This window comes from Arachis ipaensis, chromosome B1 (assembly GCF_059453495.1).
Source record: "Arachis ipaensis isolate K30076 ecotype BB chromosome B1, ASM5945349v1, whole genome shotgun sequence".
Classification (NCBI taxonomy): Eukaryota; Viridiplantae; Streptophyta; class Magnoliopsida; order Fabales; family Fabaceae; genus Arachis; species Arachis ipaensis.
Genome location: NC_142436.1, coordinates 67,712,160 through 67,734,805, shown reverse-complemented (window position 1 = coordinate 67,734,805; position 22,646 = coordinate 67,712,160). Strand labels below are relative to the sequence as shown.

Below are 22,646 nucleotides of genomic sequence, written 5' to 3'. Positions count from 1 at the left end.
GGTTTGCTCATTTCTTAGCTTTTTGCTGCCTTGAGGTGGGGTATTTAACGTTTTCCCACTTCTCAGTTGAACTGCTTGGCATTCTTCTGTTATTTGCCTTGATAGCTGCTGCTTTGTTTGCTTAAACTGTTCGTCCATATGTATATTAGCCATCCTTGTCTCTTGTAGTCTATCTTTGAATTCGGCTAACTACTTTGTTAGAAAGTCCAATTGCTGATTGAATTCAGCAGCTTGTTTTACAGGACTGAGTTCAGCAGTTGCTGTTTTAACCTCTTCTTTCATGGAAGGGTCACTGCTTAGGTACAGATGCTGATTCCTGGCAACTGTATCAATGAGCTCTTGAGCCTCTTCAATTGTCTTTCTCATGTGGATAGATCCACCAGCTGAGTAATCTAGAGACATCTGAGCTCCTTCAGCAAGCCCATAATAGAAGATGTCTAACTGAACCCACTCTGAAAACATTTCAGAAGGGCATTTTCGTAGCATCTCTCTGTATCTCTCCCAGGCATCATAAAGAGATTCACTATCTCCTTGTTTAAAGCCTTGGATGTCCAGCCTTAGCTGTGTCATCCGTTTTGGGGGAAAGTATTGATTCAGGAATTTTTCTGTCAGCTGTTTCCATGTCCTTATGCTGGCCTTAGGTTGGTTATTCAACCACCTCTTAGCTTGATCTTTTACAGCAAATGGAAATAGTAATAGTCTGTAGACATCCTGATCTATTTCTTTATCATGTACTGTGTCAGCAATTTATAGAAATTGTGCCAGAAACTCTGTAGGTTCTTCCTGTGGAAGACCGGAATACTGGCAGCTTTGCTGCACCATGATAATGAGCTGAGGATTCAACTCAAAGCTACTGACTCCAATGGAGGGTATGCAGATGCTACTCCCATATGAAGCAGTAGAGGGGTTAGAATATGACCCCAGAGTCCTCCTGGATTGTTTATTTCCGCTTAGGTCCATCATGGAGAAAGGGAGATGATGTAAGATAGAAAAAAATATTTTTATTTATTTATTTATTTATTTATTTATTTATTTCGAAAACAAAATAAATCAAAATAAAATAAATAAAAATGAGTGAAAGATTTTCGAAAAAATGAGGAGAGAGAAAGTGATTAGGAAGCTTTGAAAAAGGTATGATTTGAAAAAGATTTTAAATTTTGAAAAAAAAGCTGAATTTTTTTTGAAATAAATTTCGAAAATATGTTTTAGAAATAGAGAGAAAAGATATTTTTGAGTTTAGTAAGGAAAGAGAAAAAAAAACAATAAAATAGCACAGGATTTAAAATTTCTAGATCTAATGCTCCTAGTTTTCGAAAATTTTGGAGGGAAAACACCAAGGAACACCAAACTTAAAAATTTTAAGATCAAGACTCAAGGAAAACTCAAGAACACTTTGAAGACTCACAAGAACACAAGAACATGAAGGAAGAACACCAAACTTAAAATTTTTAGAAAACCAAACTAAAATTTTCAAAAAACACAGAAAAATCAACGAGAAAACACCAAACTTAAAGTTTGGCACAGGATTTAATAGAAAAATTATTTTTGAAAAAGATTTTAAAAAAAGAAAATAAGGATTCTAAAATTTTAACACGACAATAATAAGAGACTCTAAACTAAAAAGGGAAATTTTTCCTAATCTAAGCAACAAAATAAACCGTTAGTTGTCCAAACACGAACAATCCCCGGCAACGGCGCCAAAAACTTGGTGCACAAATTGTGAATCACACTTTCCACAACTCGTACCACTAACCAGCAAGTGCACTGGGTCGTCCAAGTAATACCTTACGTGAGTAAGGGTCGAATCCCACGGAGATTGTTGGTTTGAAGCAATCTATGGTTATCTTGCAATTCTTAGTCAGGAAGTCAATTGTATTTATCAGTTGAATTGCGAATAAACAAGAGAGCATGGGTTTAAGGTTACTTGTTATGCAGTAATGGAGAATATGTTGGAGTTTTGGAGATGCTTTGTCTTCTGAATCTCTGCTTTCCTTTGTCCTCTGATTCACGCACGCACGTCCTTCTATGGCAAGCTGTGTGTTGGGGCATCACCGTTGTCAATGGTTACATCCCCTCCTCTTGTGAAAATGATCCAAATGCTCTGTCACAGCACGGCTAATCATCTGAGGTTCTCGATCATGCTGGAATAGGATTCACCCTCCTTTTGCGTCTGTCACTACGCCCAGCACTCGCGAGTTTGAAGCTCGTCACAGTCATTCAATCCCTGAATCCTACTCGAAATACCACAGACAAGGTTTAGACTTTCCGGATTCTCATGAATGCCGCCATCAATCTAGCTTATACCACGGAGATTCTGATTAAGGAATCTAAGAGATATTCATTCAATCTGATGTAGAACGGAGGTAATTGTTAGACACACGTTCATGGATTGAGGAAGGTGATGAGTGTCACTGATCATCACCTTCTCCATAGTTAGGCACGAATGGATATCTTAGATAGGAACACGCATGTTTAAATGGAAAATAGAAATACTTACATTAATTCATCGAGACACAGCAGAGCTCCTCACCCCCAACAATGGAGTTTAGAGACTCATGCCGTCAAAGAGTACAAAGTTTAGATCTAAAATGTCATGAGATACAAAATAAGTCTCTAAAAGTTGTTTAAATACTAAACTAGTAGCCTAGGTTTACAGAAAATGAGTAAACTATAGCAGATGGTATAGAGATCCACTTCTGGGGCCCACTTGGTGTGTGCTGGGGCTGAGACTTAAGCAACTCACGTGCATAAGGCCATTTTGGGCGTTCAACGCCAGGTTTGGATCCATTTCTGGCGTTGAACTCCAACTTTTGATCCTTTTCTGGCGTTGGACGCCAGAATTGGGCAGAGAACTGGCGTTGAACGCCAGTTTACGTCATCTATCCTTGAGCAAAGTATAGACTATTATATATTTCTGGAAAGCCCTGGATGTCTACTTTCCAACGCAATTGGAAGCACGCTATTTCGAGTTCTGTAGCTCCAGAAAATTCACTTTGAGTGCAGGGAGGTCAGAATCCAACAGCATCAGCAGTCCTTTTTCAGCCTGATCAGATTTTTGCTCAGCTCCCTCAATTTCAGCCAGAAAAATACCTGAAATTATAGAAAAACACACAACTCATAGTAAAGTCCAGAAATATGAATTTTTCCTAAAAACTAATGAAAATAAACTAAAAACTAACTAAAACATACTAAAAACTATATGAACTTAACACCAAAAAGCATATAAAATATCCGCTCATCACTTCGCTAAGACATCCTCTACAAGCCCATAAGCCTATTTCCTTGAATTGTCTGCCATCTCTAGTGAGATTCTTGCAGCTTGCACCTCAAAGATCCCTAGTTTCTCCATTACAGAGAGGGGCATGAGGTTTATACTTGACCCAAGGTCACACAGAGCCTTCTTAAAGGTCATGGTGCCTTGGTACAAGGTATTAAGAACTTTTCAGGATCCTATTTCTTCTGAGGTAATTTCAGTTGAACCAGATCATTCAGTTCATTGATGAGCAATGAGGGTTCATCCTCCCAAGTCTCATTACCAATTAACTTGGCATTCAGCTTCATGATTGCTCCTAGATACTGAGCAAGTTACTCTTCAGCAATATCTTCATCCTCTTCAGAGGAAGAATACTCATCAGAGCTCATGAATGGCAACAGAAAATTCAGTGGAATCTCTATGGTCTCTATATGAGCCTCAGATTCCTTTGGTTCCTCATTAAGGAATTCCTTGGAGGCCAGTGAATGTCCATTGAGGTCTTCCTCACTGGAAATCACTACCTTTCCCTCCTCTACAGGTTCGTCCATGTGGGACGTGTTTATGGCCTTGCACTCTCTTTTTGGATTCTCTTCTGTATTGCTTGGGAGAGTACTAGGAGGGAGTTCAGTAACTCTTTTACTCAGCTGACCCACTTGTGCCTCCAAATTTCTAATGGAGGACCTTTGCTTCAGTCATAAAACTGAGAGTGGTCTTAGATAGATCAAAGACTACAGTTGCTAAGTCAGAGTGGCTCTACTTAGAATTCTCTGTCTATTGCTGAGAAGATGATGGAAAAGGTTTGCTATTGCTAACCTTATTTCTTCCACCATTATTACTATTGAAGCCTTGATTAGGCTTCTGTTGATCTTTCCATGAGAGATTAGGATGATTCCTCCATGAAGGATTGTAGGTGTTTCCATAGGATTCTCCCAAGTAATTCACCTCTGCCATTGCAGGATTCTCAGGGTCATAGGCTTCTTCTTCAGAGGAAGCCTCCTTAGTACTGCCTGATGCAGCTTGCATTCCAGACGGACTCTAAGAAATCATATTGACTTACTGAGTCAATATTTTATTCTGAGCCAATATGGCATTCAGAGTATCAATCATATTGACATGAATTGGTTATTTGCAACTATTTCAATGAGTTCCTGGGCTTCTGCAGGCGTCTTCTTCAGATGAAGAGATCCTCTAGCAGAGTGGTCCAATAACATCTTGGACAATTCAGACAGACCATCATAGAATATATATATGATGCTCCATTCTGAAAACATGTCAGAAGGACACCTTCTGATCAATTACTTGTATCTTTCCCAAGCTTCATAGAGGGATTCACCTTCCTTCTGTCTGAAGGTTTAGACTTCCACTCTAAGCTTGCTCAATTTTTGAGGTGGAAAGAATTTGGCCAAGAAAGCATTGACCAACTTTTCCTAAGATTTCAGGCTATCTTTAGGTTGTGAGTCTAACCATGTCCTAGCTCTGTCTCTTATAGCAAAGGGGAAAAGCATAAGTCCGTAGACCTCAGGATTAACCTCATTGGTCTTAACAGTGTCACAGATTTGCAAGAATTCATCTAAAAACTGATGAGGATCTTCCAATGGAAGTCCATGAAACTTGCAATTCTGTTGCATCAGAGAAACTAATTGAGGCTTAAGCTCAAAGTTGTTTGCTCCAATTGCAGGAATTGAGATGCTCCTTCCACAGAAGTCAGAAGAGGGTGCAATAAAATCACCAAGCATCTTCCTTGCATCTCCACAATTGTTGTTGGATTCAGCCATCTCTTCTTCTTTTTCAAAAAAATTCTGTCAGGTCCTCTGCAGAGTGTTGTGCTTTAGCTTCTCTTAGCTTCCTTTTTAGAGTCCTTTCAGGTTCCAGATCAGCTTCAACAAGAATGTTCTTATCTTTGCTCCTGCTCATATGAAAAAGAAGAGAACAGAAAAGAATAGGAATCCTCTATGTCACAGTATAGAGATTCCTTTATGTGAGTAGAAGAATAGAAGAGTAGAATGAAGAAGAGAGAAGATGAAGAATTCGAACACAGAGAGGGAGAGAGGGTTCGAATTATAAGAAGAAGATAAGTGTTAATAAATAAATAAATAAATAGAAAGAGATGAGGGAGAGAGAATTCGAATTTTAAATTAAAATAAAAGGAAAAAATATTTTTGTTTTTATTTTAATTATTATTTATAATTCAAAAATTATAAAAAGGAATAAAATTAAATTAAAATTTAAAACAATTAGTTAATTAAAAAGAATTTTAAAAAAGTGGTTAGTGATTTTCAAAAATTGGAGAGAGAAAAGTAGTTAGGTGGTTTTGAAAAAGATATGATTGAAATAGTAAACTTTTAAAATCAAACAAAAAGTCAAGTGGTTAATTAAAAAAGATTTGAAAATCAATTTTGAAAAGATAAGAAGTTAGAAAAGATTTTGAAATTGATTTTGAAAAATATATGATTGAAATTTTATTTTGAAAAAGATTTGAAAAGGAAATTAAAAAGATTTGGTTTTTGAAAATTAAAGTTGATTACGTGACTAACAAGAAACTAAAAGATATGATTTTAAAATTCAAAGATTGATCCTTTCTTAATAGGCAAGTAAAAACTTGAGATTTTTGAATCAAAACATTAAATGTTAGCATTAATTTCAAAAATATGAAATAAAAATAAGAAAAATATTTTGAAAATCAAATTTTAAAATTTTCGAAAATAATAATAAAAAATGAAAAAGATTTGATTTTTGAAAAAGATTTGAAAAAGATAGAATTTTAAAATTGAAATTTTGACTTGACTAATAAGAAACAACTAAATTTTAAAAATTTTGACTAAATCAACTCAAAATTTCGAGATTTATGAGAAGAATAAGAGAAAGATATTTTTTTGATTTTTGAATTTTAATGAGGAAAGAGAAAAACTACAAAATGAAACATGACATAAAAATTATGAATCAAAACAAGAAAAATATGCAAGAACACTTTGAAGATCATGATGAACATCAAGAACATATTTTTGAAAATTTTTAAGAAAAGAAAGACATGCAAGACACCAAACTTAAAAATTTTTATTCTATAGACACTAATAATTCAAGAATGCATATGAAAAACAAGAAAAGACACAAAACAAGAAAATGCAAAGATCAAACAAGGAAAATCATCAAAAACAACTTGAAGATCATGAAGAACAGTTCCATGCATGTGTTCTTCAAAAATTTAAAGAAAAATTAAAAAGATGCAATTGACACCAAACTTAAAATTTAACACAATACTCAAACAAGAAATATAAAATTTTTGGTTTTTATGATTTTATTAAAAAAACTTTTTTTGGATTTTTCAAAAATTAATTTGGAAAAGAAAATAAAGAAATTCAAAATTTTTAATACGAATTCTAGGAATCATGCAATGTTAGTCTAAAGTTTCAGTCTAGAAAAGATTAGACATGGCTAGCCAAGCTTCAGTAGAACATTACATACAACAGCCAAATTGATGGGAATCAACTAGCTCCTGTGATGATAAAAGCATCATCTGAAACTCTAGAATTCATTCTTAAAAATTCTAAAGAATTTTTAGGAAACTAAACATATTTTATTTTGTTCTTCTGAAATTTTTTTTTTTTGAAAATTTTCCAAAAATAAAAATAAAAATAAAATGGTTAAACATAAAATAAAATTACCTAATCTGAGCAACAAGATGAACCGTCGAACAATCTCCGGCAACGGTGCCAAAAACTTGGTGCACGGGATTGTTTGTTCTCCGGCAACGGCGCCAAAAACTTGGTTCACGAAATTGTGAACTCAACTGCGCCAACAACTTGGAACGCACGATTGTAATCTCAACTCTTTTTCACAACTCTGCACAACTAACCAACAAGTGCACTGGGTCGTCCAAGTAATAAACCTTACGTGAGTAAGGGTCGATCCCACGGAGATTGTCGGCTTGAAGCAAGCTATGGTCATCCTTGTAAATCTCAGTCAGGCAGATTCAAATGGTTATGAGGTTTTGATAATTAAAATATAAATAAAATATAAAATAAGATAAAAGTTACTTATGTAATTCAATGGTGGAAATTTCAGATAAGCGTCTGGAGATGATTTGTTGCTTCTGAACCTCTGCTTTCCTATTGTCTTCTTCCAACCATGCGTTACCTCCTTCCATGGCAGGCTGTATGATCCTCTCGGATGAAAACAAATCCATATGCGCTGTCACCGCACGGCTAATCATCTGTCGGTTCCCGCTAGCGTCGGAATAAGACCATTGTCTTTTTGCACACTGTCTCTGCGCCCAACATTCGCATGTTTGAAGCTCGTCACAGTCATCCCTTCCCAGATCCTACTCGGAATACCACAGACAAGGTTTAGACTTTCCGGATCTCAGGAATACTGCCAATGGTTCTAGCCTATACCACGAAGATACTAATCTCACGGACTCAGTCCGTGTATTAGATATCCAAGAGAGTATACTCCAGCTGTCGTCCAATGACTACGTTGAACATCATGTAGACCGCTTTGTGGTTGTTAGGCACGCGATCTTGGCTAAGCGAGTAACGAAGATTGGGTGATTGTCATGGGTCACCCCTTCATTCTGACTTAACTGAATTAAGAACAAGAGTATATCTTGGAGAAGAAGTAGGCGTGAATTGAAGGAAAAACAATAGTACTTGCATTATTTCATGAAGAACAGCAGAGCTCCACACCTTAATCTATGGGGTGTAGAAACTCCACTGTAGAAAATACATAAGTGATAAAGGTCTAGGCATGGCCGTGAGGCCAGCCTCCCAAATGATAGTCTATGATTACAAAAGTTCCAAAAGACTCCTTTAATAAATCACTAAAAGTAGTTTTTATACTAAACTAGTAACTAGGGTTTACAGAAAATGAGTAACTAAGTGCAGATAGTGCAGAAATCCACTTCCGTGGGTCACTTAGTGTGTGCTTGGGCTGAACATTGAAGCTTTTTCGTACATAGGCTGTTCCTAGAATTAAACGCCAGCTTTGGTGCTAGTTTGGGCGTTTAACTCCAATTCTGGTGCCAGTTTGGGCGTTTTACGCCAAGATGTTTTAGGCTGACTTTGAACGCCAGTTTAGGCCATCAAATCTCGGGCAAATTATGGACTATTATATATTTCTGGAAAGCCCAGGATGTCTACTTTCCAACGCAATTGAGAGCGCGCCAATTGGGTTTCAGTAACTCCAGAAAATCCACTTTGAGTGCAGGGAGGTTAGAATCCAACAGCATCTACAGTCCTTTTTCAGCCTCTGAATCAGATTTTTACTCAGGTCCCTCAATTTCAGCCAGAAAATACCTGAAATCATAGAAAAACACACAAACTCATAGTAAAGTCCAAAAATATGATTTTTGAATAAAAACTAATAAAAATATAATAAAAAGTAATTAAAGGGTATAAATTATCCGCTCATCAGACGACCTGGGATTCATACTCCGAGTATTTTTATTCTAAATTTTTGTGACACCTTTCTAAATTGGTGATGCAGATTTTAGCTGGTTAAGAGCTATATTCGCAACGCTGTTCTTACATTACAATCTCTTAATTGGCCTAACTTCTGCCACGCACCAGTTTTTGGCGCCGTTGCCAGGGAGTTGCAATTGTGTGCTAAAGTATTAATTAGTGTACATATTTTAATTTTAATTGCATATTTTATTTTTTATTTTTATTTTTATTTTTATTTTTATTACCATGAGCTATATGTTTCTTTCATTGAATGACGCGTTCACTGCCTGATCCGAGCTTAGCTACATTTGATCCTGAAATTGAAAGAACTATTTCACGTATTAGGCGAGCTTGACGCAGGTTAGCCTCTGAGGGTGGTGAAGTGATTGTTATTGATTCACCAATCTCATCTGAGGGAGAATCTGAACCGCCATCTGAGAGTGAAACAAGCTCCTTTATTACTGATTCAGTTGATTCACGTACAGATAGCATGGCAGCACCTAGGAGGATTACTCTCCAGGAAGCTGGAGCCCCAGATTTTACACTGCAGACGTATCAAGTGCATCATCTAACTCTGGCTGCAGATTTTGAACTGAAGACTGCATTAATCAACTTGATGCCCAAGTTTCATGGCTTACCTACTCAGGAGCCCATCAAGCATCTAAGGGATTTTTAGACAGCCTGTTCTACTATTAGGCGTCATGGTGCGAATGAAACTTCTCTCTTGATGGAAAGGCGAGGGAGTGGTACTACTCCCAACTTGAAGCGACTGTTACCAATTGGGATACGCTCAGGAGAGAAATTTTGGAAAAATATTTTCCAGCTGAAGTTACAGACAGACTGAGAAAAGAGATCTCCTGCATTGTTCAAGGAGAATCAGAAACTCTTTATGAGTACTGGGAGCATTTTAAGAACCTTCTAGACGCATGCCCCCATCACATGATTGACAGGCTAGTGTTAATTAGCTGCTTCACTCAAGGCATGAAGCCTCGGGATAAAACTACACTAAATGGTGCTAGTAATGGTTCTCTAAAGAAATACAAGACCACAGATGAAGCATGGCAACTGATCAGCGACTTAGTTGAGTGTACTAGGAATCACAGGCACAGGAACAGCCACTCAAAAGCTGTTGTAGAAATTTCCTCTAGCACTGAGACTTCTGCTCTTACACAGAGTATATGTGAAATGACCAACTTACTGAAGCAAATGCAGTTGAACCAACAACAACAAGCTTAGCCCACCCCACCACAACAAAGCCAACAGTTAGTTCCACAAAGAGTATGCGGAATCTGTGCTGATTATAGTCATTATACTGATGAATGCCCGCAGCTCCAACAAGAAGATAACACTGTGGCAGCTACTCATAACTTCTATGACCGCCCGAATCAAGGATAAAATCAACAAGGCGGCAACTACAACCAAGGTGGAAACTATAACCAAGGATGGAAGGAAAACTCCAACCAAAGTTGGAGAGATAATTCCAACCATGGCTGGAGGGACAACTATAACAGAGGAGGTAGAGACAATAATGGAAACCAGAGGTGGAATAACAACAACAGACAGCAGAATCAGAACCAACCTTACAGAGCTCCTCACCTAAGACAGTCACAAGGAACCCAGCATAACCAACAACAAGTCCTACAGATCACTTACCATACTTCCTCATCAAATGACGAGATGCTTCATTCTCTTGCACAAGGACAACAAGACATGCAGACTACGCTGAACTCTACTTTAAATGGTCTGAATGCCAGTTTACAAGCTCTAGCCGCCCGAATAGAATCACTACCTGCTTCCACCAACCAACCTTCAAGCTCCAGTGGAATTCCTTCTCAACCCTTACCTAATCCCAAGGGTGGCATCAATGCCATCACTTTGAGGTCTGGAACCACATTGCCAGAGAGGAATTAGGAGGAGCCAAGCCCAATAGAACATACCTAAATCGAAGACTCAGTGGAAGTAGAAGATGCTGAAATGGAAGATGCTGAAGAGGAAGATGAAGTACAAGACAAGGTTGAAGAAGAAGTCGCTCAGCAAAGGAATGGACCACTAAAGGATACAGAAGCTGCAAGTGGCACCATCCCTATCCCATTCCCACATCTTGCAAGGAAGTCCAAAAAGTAGATGGAACTTGATCCCAAAATGGTAGAAATTTTCAAAAAGGTTGAGGTAACTGTTACCCTTTTTGATGTTATTCAGCAAGTAACTAAATATGCAAAGTTTCTGAAAGATTTATGCATACATAAAGATAAAATTAATGAATTAGAAACTATTCCTTTAGGTAGTTCTATATCTGTTTTAATGGGAAGTATACCTGAAAAATGTAGTGATCCAGGTCCATGCATGGTAAATTGTACCATTAGAGGTGTAATATTTTCTGATTGCATGTGTGACTTAGGAGCGTGTGTTAGTATAATGCCATTGTCTATATATGATACCTTAAGGCTCCCTCCCTTAAAAAGGTCGGCAGCTTGTTTTGTGTTAGCAGATAAAAGTATTATTACATTAGTTAGAATTGTTGAAGATGTATTAGTGAGCATTAAGGGGCTCACATTTTCCATTGACTTCTATATCCTGGAAATGCCCCCTAATGACTCAGGAAGACCATCATCAATCCTGCTTGGAAGACCATTTTTGAAGACTTCAAAATTCAAGCTGGATGCATTCTCAGGAACTTACTCCTTTGAGATAGATAGCAGAACAGTGAGTTTCAGTTTAAATGAAGCAATGAAGCACCCTCCAGAAGATCATTCTATCCTCAAGTGCGACATCATTGATGAAACTGTAGCTGAAGTTCACCAAAAAGAAGTAGAAGAGAAACACATGGAGCAAGGTCCAAGTGTGGGGACACCCTCTGAACATAATGAAGACAGTTTACCATTACCACTAGCTCCGAATGATCTAGAGTCTAGCCAAGAGCAGAAATTGGAATTGAAGCCCCTTCCTCCACACCTCAAGTATGCTTACCTCGAGGATAATCATAAGCTTCCAATTATCATTGCAAGGGAACTCACTTCTCAACAAGAGGAACAACTGCTCAGTGTGCTGAGAAAATATAAGAGAGAAATTGGATGGAGCTTGGCGGATATAGTAGGCATCAGTCCTCAAGTTTGTGAGCACAGAATATATTTAGAAGAGGAATCAAAACCCGTCCGTCAACCCCAAAGAAGATTGAATCCCACCATCTTAGAAGTTGTCAAGAAAGAAGTGACTAGGCTACTTGAAGCAGACATCATCTACCCCAGTACAAGTGGTGCCCAAGAAGTCTAGAGTTACAACAATAAAGAATGAGCATAGAGAGCTCTTGACAACTAGAGCTCTTGACAACTACAATCCTGTCACTCGTCGCATTCATATAACAATAGATTGTGATTTCTTAGAGTCTGAATTTTATTACCGTTGCCAACATGGCGTTCAGGGGGAAGAATTTAGTGGATCGCCAAGTTGGCTAGATAGCCTTTGTTTCCTTGAAACTGTTCAAACAGAGCGAGTAGATGGAGCCACTGAGCATACCTTACTCAACGAAGAAAATCACTCAGTACACACAACCAGTGAAACTCCTTCTGAGAATGTTATACAAAAGGTAAGTGAATCCCACTCTGACAATTTACTCTATACTTTTAATGAAGCTGCTAACAATGACAGTATAGCTCTGGAACTTGAAGAATCAGAACAAGAACCCTTTACACTTCCTCCAAGAAAAAATAGAGGTGTTCCACCCAACCGATACTCTCCAGAACATGTCTCCCGTAACTTAAAGTACCCGATAAAGACAACCAGAGAAGGAGTGATAGAGGTTGCAAAGGCCTTTTCTAGCATCCTCCTAACTGAAGACATCCCCAGAACGGTCCAAGAAGCAAGTAAAAGGACTGAATGGCAAGAAGCTATGAAGACAAAAATAGAAGCCCTGGAGAAGAACAAAACCTGGGAAAAATGTATTCTACTGGCCGAGAAGAAACCAGTTGGGTGTCGATGGGTATTCACCATTAAATACAAGACATATGGCACTGTAGAACATTACAAGGCAAGGCTGGTCGCCAAAGGGTACACACAGACTTATGGCATTGATTATTCAGAAACCTTCTCACTAGTAGCAAAAATTGATACCATCAGAGTCATCTTCTCAGTAGCTGCAAATGAAGATTGGTCTCTCCACCAATTTGATGTAAAAAATGCTTTCCTCCATGGAGAGTTGAAAGAAGAGGAATATATGGAAGCTCCACCAGGATTCTCTGATGGATTTGAGAAGAATGAAGTGTGTAGATTGAAAAAGGCTCTCTATGGCTTGAAACAATCACCGCGGGCTTGGTTTGGAAGGTTCACGGTTGCCATGAAGAAATACGGGTACAAGCAGAGTAACTCAGATCACACCTTATTCCTGAAAAGGAGAGGGGATTTAATAACATGCCTAATAATTTATGTGGATGATATGATCATAACAGGGAGTGACAATGAAAAAATTGCAAGGCTAATGAGGAATCTCTTCACAGAATTTGAAATGAAGGACTTGGGTGGATTAAAGTACTTCTTGGGAATAGAGGTTCTACGCTCCAATAAGGGAATCTTTATCTTTGTCACACACCCGACCAGATATAGCCTATGCAGTAGAGGTAGTTAGCCAATTTATGCACCAATCACAGGAGAATCATATGGAAGCTGTCATGAGAATAGTCAGGTACTTGAAAGGAACTCCAGGAAGTGGGATTTGGTTCAAAAGAAATGGGCACCTTAACATTGAAGCATACACAGATGCTGATTGGGCTGGTAACCCAAATGATAGAAGATCTACATCAGGCTACTTTACATTGGTGGGAGGTAACTTAGTCACCTGGAGAAGTAAGAAACAAAAGGTTGTTGCCCTCTCAAGTGCTGAAGCAGAATTCCGAGGAATTGTTAAGGGCATAACTGAAATCCTTTGGATTAAGAAACTCATATCTGAAATTGGATTTCCACCTCAATTGCCAAGCAAATTAAAATGTGACAATAAAGCAGCAATAAGCATTTTAGAGAATCCTGTACAACATGATAGAACTAAACATGTTGAGGTAGACCGACACTTTATCAAAGAAAAAATTGAAGAAGGTACTGTGGAACTCCCTTTTGTTAGATCAGAAGACCAATTGGCAGATGTCCTTACAAAAGCAGTCTCAAGCAGAATTTTGGGCGAAGTTCTCAGCAAGTTGAGCATTGGTGACCCCACTACTCATCTTGAGGGGGAGTGTTAGAATATTGAATCAAATCAGGGAGATATTTGAATCAAATCAGGGAGATATTTTAGGATCACGAGAAATATTAGGAAAATCAATGTTATCAATTTAGAATATTTCCATAAATAGATCTCTAGCTATCTATAAATTAGAAGAATTGTTGTAAATCAAAATGCATCAGAAAGAAAATAATATTTCCTAATCTCCTCTTATTCTTTCTACCTCTTAATTATTTTTTCTTATTCCCTTAAACCCTTGATACCATCGTAAGACTGACGGCACACGAGTCGGAGCACCGTAGCTCGAGATATCGCGACTTGAAGTGAGAAATGAATAGTGGTTTCCACTTCTCTTTCTCTCTTCTCATGCAGCTGGTGTTTATGTTGTGTGAGTGGTTTATGGCTGAAAAAGGTTCACTTAAAGGACTTATATATGTTGGGCTTGGGCCCAAGTTGGGCCCGGTCCAACCCGTTAGCGTTTTTAGCTCGTTTGGCCCAACTTCGGGCCAAACCTTTAAAATTAATGCCCGGTTTTCCATTTCTAACATTTTTCTAAGGTTTTTGGCTGTTTTAAATTCTTTTCTCGCACAGTACCGGGCAGACTTAAACTGGTTCAACCGGTTCGGCTGCCGGTTCGCGATTTTTCTTGATTTTTCGTAGAAAATACATTTTCTGACTCAGAAAAATCTACTGAGTCCAAAAACTATATTTATATTTTCTAATTAATATTCTAAAATTTTGAACCGATTCCGGACAATTAAATTATTATTATTTTACGTAAATAAATCGGTTAATTAATTCGCGATTCTTACAGTCTCCCTACTAAATAAGAAATTTTGTCCTCAAAATTTTGTTTACCCATCTCCATCATTAAATGCTCCCTCAACTTAAACTACCTCTTACTGTTCCTCGTTTCATTCCTCCACGTCCGCTCAAATTCCTATTTACATCTTGTATTCTTATTTATAACTCCATATTTTAACTGAATTCATGCCTATGTCGTACTTGTCCTTCTCACTCTTAACTCTCTTCAATCAACCTCAATACAACATTAGCATTTCAATTCAATGCTCTCCAAATCTATCCTTAAACTAAATCAGTTTCTATTTCAATCTATGCCCAAAGTCATCATGATCAAAATATCGAAATCCCTATCTTACCGAAATGGCAATTGCACAGTTATCACCCAAATCTAATTTATTCGCCTACCCTTATCTCCACAGCTTATCCCAACTCATTCTAATCTTGCTGCCACAGTCAAACTTAGTTCTTAGAAAATCTTTACTCACATTAACCCACTAACTCTTCAAGTATTCAAGCCTAAGGTACGTTTAGTCATCTTCCTACGACCCCTACTCATGACTATCAAGTGCTATTGCATTCCACAAGCTTCCGCTGCACCACTCTGATTTTTAGCCAATAATTAACTAACTGATCCAAATATTCAATCAAATCATACACCATCCATCGGATTACAGAACCTAGGCTTACTTCTGAACTTCCTCAACTTGACCCAAATAAGGTTCACGCTCATCCTAAGACTAATTTCTAACTTAGGGCCCCATAGCATCTCTATGCCTAATTCAAAGTCTCTTCAATTATCAATCAGAAGTAATTTTCCATAGCTCCAATTACAATACCCATCAATTTCCAACCATTCAACACCTTCAAAGCCTAGCAACATTTCTTATACTAACTACAATTTCAATACCATCTACTCCATCATACTCATAACGCACTCCATTATCTCAAACAACTAAAATATTCTATTCTTCATTTCCTCTACTCATTTGATAAAATTCCATGATCCATAATACCATGATACCTTTGTCTCGTATCTAATCATTCAATTCATTTACAATTTTGTCCATATGTACAATTTAACCTCCCTTAGTCATACTAAACAATTGGTAAATCTTTATTTATTTTAACTAACATCAATTATTAAACGAAGCAAAATTCAAGCCTAAATTCTTCCTCACTTATTTTTTCTCCTTCTCTACTTACCTCTGTACTCAATAATTCATCATGTACCAAACGTTGTATTAATTAGCTTATAATCTACACGTAGAAACCAAGTCAAGCTCAGAAATTTCTGGGTGATAACTTAACTCAAAATCGTAGTCCTAACTGGTTCACAGAATTCCAGCGACCCAAACATTGTCTTTGTGGTTAACCTTTCTTTCAAGTTCTTTGAGAATTTTCTCCTTAATTTGACGTTCTCACCAATGGGCACCATTGTGTGTCAACTCAGTCATCGGTAATGCCTTTTGCAAAATCGAAACTTCACAACTCCTCGTAAGGTCGCATGTTCACTGGTTTCATCATTCATATTCATAAGTTGTATGCTAAAGAACTAACATGTCGATGGTTACGTCTAAGAATTATATGTGATGTCGAATTGAGCTCAAGTTATCTGAAAGAATACCAAGCTCAAAAGAGAATAAATAACTTCGAAGGGTATTCGTAAAAAATTGAAAAGATTCATTGTACTGTGATCAGATAGGGTTATAGAAATGAGGAATTGCACCAGAAAGAGAACTAGAGTGCACCTCAGGAAAAGGAATTCCAAATTCAAAATCTTTGGAGGAAATAATAAGGCACATTGAATCATAATATGTCTCTACTCATGATTTTTCTCATCAGTAATCTCCCTCACACCTTGTTGGGTCAAAACAGATTTAGGCTCAGGTCAAGAAGTACGAGTTTTGTGAAAGGATACATGCAAGCAAGGTTTAGTTTTGGAAACGTTCAATTTAATTATCAAGGAAGGTCACGAAATAAAGTTCTTCAACATGGATTACAAAAGAAAGATAGATCGATTCACAAGAATTTGTTGGTAATCTCTCTCGTATTAAGTCTCCCATTACTATCCTCCTTCACTCCAGCTCCTTGCAATTGATCCATTAAATTATCTACCCTTGGCAACGGATACCTGTTCTTCACGGTCACTTTGTTCAATCGTCGATAATCCCCGCAGAGTCGCATTCACCTCCAAGCGTATATAACCCTTAGCTATACTGTCCCTCTTTCCATGAAGTGTTCTGCTACTTAATATCGCCAATCCTAACTCAAGTCGTTACAGCATTTCACCTTTCGTAATTCTACCATGTCAATGCTTCCTCACACCTTCCACAGTGTCACTCTCTTTGGTTGTCGCTAATAACTCAAATCGCTTGGTTGCGCCCACCAGACTTATCCTCTCCCATTAGTTCTTCTGACGCTAATTTTGACCAGCCTTAATTGCCACGTCCCACAAAATAAAACTAAGCTAGACTCTGGTCCTAAGTCTGACATTTAATCTAATCTTCCTAGTTCCAAATCCTTGTTTCCACCATAAATTAATAAGAAGAGTCAAGTTACAACCTACTACAGTGTGATTAAAATTCGATTATCTAGTTTGTCGTTACCTCAAAATGGAGATCCTTAACCCCGTCACTGGGACCGGTCTGCACCTTGGTCCTTTTTGTAAGGACAACGCCTAGAGATATGCCCTGACAATCCGCAGCAGCAACATCCACTGAACCCAGCCATGCATGACTTTTTCGAATGGTACCTTCTACATCTCTGGCACCTTAACTCCTCTTGTTGAGCCCACCCCTGCTTACCTGCTCCTCTCGCCCTGTGATACTTGTCATGGTTAGTCCTCTCGATATGCCCTTGACCTTGGAGTCGCTGAGGGGCACGTCTACCCATCTTGAAATTTTGGCCTCTTGATGGAAGATACTTCCCACGAACTTTATCACTGGTACTGCCATGAACATCTCTCACTAAATTCGCCTCCTTGGCATAATCTTCAACAATTATTGCCTTGTCCACCAGTTTAGAGAATATCCTAATCTCCAGTGGAGCACAACACACATGATATCATCCGTCAGCCCTACTTCATATTTGACATATTTCCATCCCTCATAGGACTCAGGAGTACCTGACTTATTCTCGAGGACATACAGAGTTCCACGGACTTGCTGGTGTATTCAGCTACAGTCATGGACCCTTGCTTCAGCTGTAAGAGCTCCAATTCTCTGGCCTCCCTTCTTGACTCATGCAAGTACTTGTTATAGAAAGCTTCCTGGAATAACACCCATGTAATGTCCACATGCTGTTGGTGTAGCAGTCGGCGCTCTTCTTGCCACCATTGCTGAGCTTCTCCCATTAGTTGATAAGCCGCATATTCCACGAACTGATTACTCGGGACTTGTTGAGTCTGTAATGCACCCTCCACAGCTTTGAACCAGTTGTCTGCCTCAGCAGGATTGATCGATCCATTGAAAACCGGCGGGTAAGCTTTTAGAAAAGCAACTAGAGTTCTCGGAACACCAACTAAGTTGCCCTCAGCACCTTCTTCATTTTTGCTTCCGGCGAATTGCCTTGTTTGCCGCAAATCATGAGTAGCCATAACAGTACCCACTTGAATCGTGTTAGCTAACTTAGTCATCGCCGCCATAAGTTCAGCGTGATTATCCGTCGACGGGTTACCCTCATAATCTCTCCGTATAGGTGACCGACCTTGTCCGCGAGTAGCCATTAGGGTTTCTGTCTACACCAAACAGTCAATATCAAGGTGATCAGTTTCAATATCAAAAGTCTAGTGCTTCAATTATCCCAAATAGGCACTCACAAACAAGCATGCTATGAAATATCAAGTAGATAACCTAATAGCATCAAAGAAAAGACACATAGAGTATGCAATGAAGCACAATCGGTCCATCCCTCAGGCTCACGAGGACGAACCGCTCTGATACCACTAAATGTAACACCCTAATTAGCCTAAGCTTTACCTCGCGTCGTAAAGCAAAGGTTAACCAGAGATTACGACAGTTCTAAAGCTCATACGTATAATATATAGAAAGAATAATATAATCTAGAAGTCTGATGAAAGATATAGCTCAAAATTTTAGATTTGAAAAGCGCAAAACGTACTAAAAAAGCTACTAGCTTAAGGCACAAGAAATAGATAGGATATAACAAAAGATAGGTATATAATATCATAGGAAACTAGCCACGGCTTGCGGAGTTTAAGCCGGCTAGCCATATACAAGTATACAAAACCATACAGAAACTTGATAGTTTAAAAATAGCTTATACAAGTTTTTCTCTCATAATACAAGCCTCTAGGCAAAGACAAAATACAAAAGGAGAGATGTATAAACAAGATAAGCCAAAAAGACTTAAAGAGAATCGAAGATCCTTCGCTTCTGTCACCATCCAAAGCAACTCACCGAGGTGGGTTGCAACTTGCATGTGAAAAACACAACAGAAATATGGTATGAGAACCGGAGGTTCTCAGTATGGTAACAGTTCCCAGTGATGTAGGATATAAGGCCCCGGGATGCCAAAGGCAATCCTAGCTCCATATTGATCACGAGATTCAACTTAAAGCATTCTAAAACAAATAAGCATAATTATATGAAACCTTAACATAACTAAATAGGGTACTCTATCTTAGGGAAAAACTATTCTAACCAAACACCGGTGTCCCACAGCCTTCACCAACCTATCCTCCATGCGATCCCATCGCCATCGCCTTCTGAACCTCTTCAATCCCAGTAGAAAGCACAATTAATAACAATGCAAGTAATTCAAAAGTAAAAGCATACAAGGCAAGTAGACCAAGTAAGCAAATAGGCATGTTATTCAATTAGGCATACAATTACAGGTCGGTAAAGCAAACAAACAGATAGAAAATGCATATGATGAATGCCTGCCCTACTGGCTGTGATATCACATTGTAGGTTCAATTGCCAACTGTAACGACCCAATTTTCAGTATGCCTAGGACATACCAGAAACCGAGTGCTACCAATTTGTCATCCTAATTATTATCTATTATTTATTATATGAGCCTGATTCGTTGTTAGAAGCGTAGTTAGTTAGCGAGGTACTTTTTTTTTTTGAAAATGTTTGAATTAATAGATAGAATCATTTATAATCAATTCACAAATAATAACAGATAAAACAGTTATAAACAACTATACATAAATGCATCACAAGTAGTTGACAACATTCGGTGATTCAGCCTTTATTAGAATATAGACTGTTAGTTAGAACACCCGTAGATATAGCTAAATAATATCTATATACATATATATACATACAACATCCCAGGTCCTGACCTGTTCAAGAGGTCCTTAAGCTGGCACCTAGGCTAGCCTAGACTCTATACTCACCTATTCCCTCTAAACTACTAAAGCGAGGGAAAGTACGCTCTAAGTCTTCAAAACTCAAGTCAGGTGGAACGTCACCAAAAGGTAGAACATCATCTGCTACTCCTCTGCACGATCATATGTCATCAAAGAGCGTCTCTCAAGTACTTCATCGAGTGGCCACATAACAGCAACATCGTACGGAGGACTTAGGCTAAAGTTTGTAGAAAAACGGGGTGCAGACGTTGGCTGGCCTCATAGTATATACATATAAACAGGTAACGGAGTTCACTCTAGACTCAGAAGACTATTTAGAGTGGAATCCTTTTTGTGAACGATCGTCAGCGAACTACGGAAGGGTACTCATGCTTCCATCTGAAGGGGGAAGGGAGAGAGAAGGGGTAAGAACTGGGGAGTTCTTAGTGGGGCCGGGGTTATTAGTTACGTTCATTAATTCTGTGTTGTTTAGCAGATAAATAGCAGAATACCGAGAAGTAGTAGACAGAAGAAACAGATAAATAGAGAAAATAAAGAAAACAGAAAGCAAAACACAAACAAAAGAATACAAGAAAACAAAACACAGACACAGAGAATAGAATGAAAACAAAGAAGGCATACATTCAAACAACAATCATAACAGAAGAAATGCACAACCAAATATAATGCATGTCTAGCCCTAGCGCAGGTAATGAGCTCATTTGTCGGTTACATACCCGCTCCCGACGTTACCCGGAGTCCTCTGACCAGGTAAGGCTTTCCTGTTGGCAATGTCCCTCGCAAGAGTCCTTTGACTTGTGAGGCAAACTACTGCAAGAGTCCTTTGACTTGCATGGCGGAGCTAGTTAACTTATATCTGCCCAACACACTCTCTGTAAGAGTCCTTCGACTTACAAGAGCATACACACACTCTCACTGTAAGAGTCCTTTGACTTACAGGAGCATACACACACACTCTCACTGTAAGAGTCCTTTGACTTACAGGAGTATATGCTAGTCGTGTGTTCTCGATACCTCTGTAAGAGTCCTCTGACTTACAGAATAGCATTATAGCTAAGTATCCCAGGAAAGCACTCTCAGTGGTCGTACCACCATCTTATCTGACTGCCTTCACGCAGCAGATCATCACATAATCATTCTCATTATCATCATTCATTATCATTCTCATTATTCATCATCACTTTCACATTCTTATGCAGTACCTCTTTCTTTCTCTGTATCTCTTTACTCTGTTTTAATTACTCTGTTCTTTGCATCTCTTTTCTCTTCTCTGATTACTCTTTTCATCTGTATCTATATTACTCTTTTTCTCTTTATCTCTTTACTTTACTCTGGTTACTCTGTTCTCTGTGTTTCTTTACTCTGCTCTGATTTCTCTGTTTAACGTATGTATTTAAAGCTTATGTAAATTTCGGTATGAATAGTTAGTCTGTCCCAAGTATAGGTTCATTAAGTCTATACTGAAACAGTTTAACTTTTCATATAATACCTAACCCTATTCGCAATTCCAGGACTAACTATGTTGCCCTAGTTCGTTCACTAGTCTCTGTCTGTTTTTCTGTCATTAAAACTTTACAGACTTTTCTTTGGTTTTTTTTTATCTTTTCTTTAACTTTTTATCTTTCATTTATCTTTGCCTCACTAATATGTTCTTACCACTCCCTAAGTGTTTTATGAAGGTAATTATGAGATTCTGCGCTTAAAGTTGTCTTTCTAAAGCTTTTACAGAAAACTGTCTTTTCCGCATTATTTTATTATTTTTAATTAAATATTATTATTTAATATTTTATTATTATTTATTATTTTATCATTAATTTTTCGAAAATTACCCCTTTTTAACTTTTAACCTTTAAAAATTCACTTTTTACCACCCGTAACTTTTAATATTTCTACTTTAACCACCCTAACTTTCAGAAATTACAAAATAACCCCTCAAACACCAAAATATTTACTTCCTTGCCCTTTCTAAGATCTAAAAGGTGTTCTTCAATGTTCTTCACCACACTCAAAGTGTTCTTCATGTTCTTCATAAATTCTTCAGATTCCTTCTCTGTTTTTACCCGTTTTTCAGTCTTTTCAGCAACCGATTTTTACTATAATTCATAATAAATTAGCAGCCACTAAAACCCCATCTTTTCTACATGATTTCAACAAAAATTGAACCTCAATTTAAGCTTAGGGTTTCGTTTTTCCAGCTGCCCAAGAACATGAATTTTAAAGCTTGAATTTCATCAAATTTCATCAAAATTTCACCAAATTTTCACCAAGAATCAATCATATATGCAACCAATTTTTAGCCCAGCCAATTTATACAACATTCACACAACTCAAACACAAATAATCAAGATTAATTTCGTGACACCCTACCTTGATTTGCTGCTCCAAATCCGGTTACTCTTTGAAGTGTTCTTAAAGCACTTTTTCCTCCTAAAACACATCAAGAACAACTTTAAATCCAAAAAATATCAACTAACCAAATCTCACTCAGCACATTATGAAGAGATATCTCACCTTAGACTTGCTGGAAATTAATGTTTCTTGGCCCTCAAGTCAAGTTAAGCATGATTCCTAAGGAAGAACATCAAGAAAACACATGTTTTGCATGGT

At 37.9% G+C, this 22,646-nt stretch overlaps 1 non-coding gene across 1 annotated transcript; it reads left to right on the top strand.

Moving 5' to 3' along the window:
* Positions 1-4,522: 4,522 nt before the first annotated feature.
* LOC148576917 (small nucleolar RNA R71) lies at positions 4,523-4,626 on the top strand. Its single transcript, XR_015902927.1, has one exon. It is a non-coding gene; the product is annotated as a small nucleolar RNA R71 (small nucleolar RNA).
* The last annotated feature ends 18,020 nt before the right edge of the window (positions 4,627-22,646 follow it).